Here is a 3,474-nt window from a genome sequence, read left to right as displayed (position 1 = left end):
TTCCAAGGCGATCGCGCTGCAGACCAGTCGAGATCCGGTGCTGTCCAAAGTCCTGAGGTGGGTGCAGTTCGCAGACTGGCCGTCCGAGGCACCAGATGACTTCAAACCGTTTATCAGAAGGAGGGACGAGCTTACTCAGACAGCGGGAGTGCTTCTGTGGGGTCACAGGGTGGTGGTACCCCAGTCAAGTAGGGAGACTGTTCTGCGTGAACTCCACGTGAGTCACCCCGGGATGCGGCGTATGAAGTCGCTAGCCAGATCGATTGTATGGTGGCCTGGTATCGACGCGCAGATCGAGCGGGTTGTGCAAAACTGTTCACCTTGCCAGCAGAGTCGACCCAAGCCGCCGCACGCCGAGCTGCATCCATGGGCCTGGCCATCTAGACCGTGGTCCCGGATCCACTGCGACTTCGCCGAACCGGTACGCGGCAAGTATGTGTTCTGCATGGTCGACGCCCATTCCAAGTGGGTGGAGGCGGAGATTCTGCCGTCCACCGCCTCTGCTCCCGTTATCGCTTGTCTCCGCCGTGTGTTTGCAAGGTGGGGACTGCCAGATATGTTAGTCTCCGACAATGCTACCACCTTTACGTCTGTGATGAGTTTCAGCGCTTCTTGGCCGGCAACCGGGTCTCCCACCGCACGATCGAGCCCCGACATAGCCAGGGCAATGGGTTGGCCGAGCGCGTGGTTAAGGAAGTGAAACTCGTGTTGCAGAGAGACGCAGGAGACGGCTGGGAGCTGGCGTTGTCCAAGTGGCTCCTGCGGCAGAGAACGACGCCTCACTCCACAACGACTGTAACGCCTGCCGAGCTGATGCTGGGACGCAAGCTGAAGACACGACTCGATCGTATGTATCCGGATTTGAACAGGTCAGTGGCCGAGGCTCAGTTCGCTCAGAAGAGCCATCATGATCGTTCGGCGAGGCATAGACTCTTCTCTGTAACCGACCGCGTGCTCGCACGGAACTATGGCTCTGGAAGCGTTTGGCTACCTGGTACAATCGTTGGTGCTGACGGACCAGTGTCCCTCGTTGTTCGCCTTGATGACGGCAGGACGTGGCGCAGACATGCGGACCAGCTTCTGAGCTCTGTTCCTTCGGCAGGTCAACCGGCTGGTGCGGCATGCACTACCACACCGGCTGTAACGACGCTGCCCACTGATGTCGAGATCTCCCGTGGCGGCGTCCCTCGACCGACTGCTGGGACCGTCTCTCAAGGCGCCGCGCTGGCCGCCGCCGAGAACGACATGGCCACGCGTCGTTCGACTGCTGGGCCGCCGGTTGAGGAGCTGCAGCCGCCGCCAGTCCCGAGTGCTGCCACGGGTTCGCAGTCGCAGTCGTCGAATCCAAAAACTGTGGTGCGTTCCCCTGAGCGGGCGGCGTCCGCCGGTGCGCGCCGGGGGCCGTCGGAGACCAGTGGCGGACCGGACGTTCCGGGTGCGCAAACATCGGCGCCGTCACCTCGGAGATCCGGTCGTGTGCGGAATTCTCCTGACTTTTTCCAGAGTGTCTGGTTTTGTCGCGTTCCGTGAGGTGTACAGTGAGGTTATAAGCGTGTTTTTTTTTTTTGGAAGGGAGGTGATGTGGTGCATGTAACCCTAGCTGACCCGTCGAGGGCGCGGCCCGATTGGCCGCGACCGGTCACGTGACCGGCCGGTCACGTGACCGCCCGTGCCAGACGCTGGGGTGGGCTCGGCTGGACGGGGGGTCGGGCTGTGACTGTGACACTGTCGCCATCGCCGCTGAATACAGAAGTACGCTGCATGGAGACTCGACAAAACTCATCGCACGCGATCTCTGAACAATTAAAAGCCTTCGTAAGAATGGGTTGGGTTAACATCAACACCGGTGGCGGGGTTACCCACACAATTTGTAAGCAGCAAATATGCAAGGTATTTTTAAAAGTCGTGATACATGAAAACCTTTTAGGAGCATGCAAAATAAGTACCTAAAACACGTGAGAAAATGTTTAGGGTAAGGTGCCTAATTAGCGACCCCCTTAATTTGAACCGTCATTGCTCACGCTCTGTGGGTGCCACTGTGTTACTGGCTTGATTTTCGGAGAGATCGTTCATTTTTCTATTAAAATATAGTCATTTTCTGCCCCAATATTCACTAATTTATTTGTAGTGAGCATTTTGGCGAACCATTGCAAAAAAACGCTAATAGGGAACTCTTCCCGATTAGCGACCGGGGAGGGTCGCTAATAAGTCTATGGGTTTCCCCATATTAAAAATGGCAAAAAATGCGACGCCTGAAAAGATGAAATATGATCTCAAAAAGGTAACCTATACGCAAAGCACTCAATCACTCGAAAAGGAACGTTTATCCAACACATTTACGTAAGTAAAAACTGATCACGTGGTGCACCGAAGGCGAAAAGAAGGTGGAAACCCAAATTTTGCGGGCTATCTTGTATGGTATTCGAGGTCCGCGCTGAATTCGGCACCCCTGCAGTCGGTGATGACATTTGGCATCCCCTGCCACACATTGCAAGCTTCAGCAACACCTCATTTTCATTTCTCTCTTTTCCCCTTTCTTTCCCTTCTTGGGCTATTTGCGACCATGTCAGGCGCAAATAGGAAATATGAGTTGCGACACATTTTTAACCGCCATGCTGTGCACAGTTGAGCGATTCACTATGGGAAAACGGCAATCAATTGAAAAAGGAATGTCAATTCAGAATAAAAAAGGTACATCATCCTAATGTGCATCGCTTTTCATCACAGAGGGCCCAAACACACACGTTTTGGATAAGAAACTCGTCATTTTTATTTAAACTCACCTGAAACGTCCCACCAGAAACATCGACGACCGGGAAATAATTTAATTTGATAACCAAAGTATGGCTGACCTTTTGACGATGCTTTTACCCCGTTTTCTCCTGCCAGTTTTTCTGTAGGGAGGTAGGTCGCAAATCGGAAAGGGTCGCTAATTAGGCACCTTACCCTAAATATTGTAACCAAAACAATAACTACCAAGAGACTTCACACATACCCTCTCATTTTGGCGAAAAGCTTAGGGGGGCGGTGTTACCCCCGCTTCCCCTATGCACAAAATATTGACGCAGATAAAACTTTGGACGATAACTTACGGCCGGTCGGATATTAAAAATCAGCGAGCCCCCCCCCCCCCCCCCCCCCGCTCGCTGGATCGCTCGCCGACATAGTCGGAGATTCGGAAGCGGTCGGACGGGATCGGGCGTTGTCGGGTGGATCGGGAGGAATTGTGAACAGCACGAGTGCAACTTTAGTGAAGTGGGTTGTAGCAGGAATCCCAAAAGGGGGTTGTAGCAGCAGCCCCAACATCTCTGAAAATGATCATTAACCCTCGCCCGCACATGCCATTTTCCCATCCTAGAACGCACATGGGGGGGGGGGTTGCCACCCCCCCCGCGCCATTTCGTTCCTGTTGGAGATAGAGCCTAGCGGTAAAGACCAAAAAGATTCTTTGGGAAGAGACGAATCCAATGATAC

The 3,474-nt window shown here is 53.7% G+C and overlaps 1 long non-coding RNA gene across 1 annotated transcript; it reads left to right on the top strand.

Moving 5' to 3' along the window:
- Positions 1 to 333: 333 nt before the first annotated feature.
- On the top strand, positions 334 to 1,653 carry LOC122369454. Its single transcript, XR_006254404.1, has 3 exons — positions 334 to 421; positions 715 to 847; positions 1,103 to 1,653. It is a non-coding gene; the product is annotated as an uncharacterized LOC122369454 (long non-coding RNA).
- The last annotated feature ends 1,821 nt before the right edge of the window (positions 1,654 to 3,474 follow it).

The sequence above is a fragment of the Amphibalanus amphitrite genome, unplaced genomic scaffold (assembly GCF_019059575.1).
Source record: "Amphibalanus amphitrite isolate SeventyFive unplaced genomic scaffold, NRLGWU_Aamphi_draft 001036F_arrow, whole genome shotgun sequence".
Taxonomy (NCBI): domain Eukaryota; kingdom Metazoa; phylum Arthropoda; class Thecostraca; order Balanomorpha; family Balanidae; genus Amphibalanus; species Amphibalanus amphitrite.
This window is presented reverse-complemented; position numbering and strand designations above follow the sequence as displayed.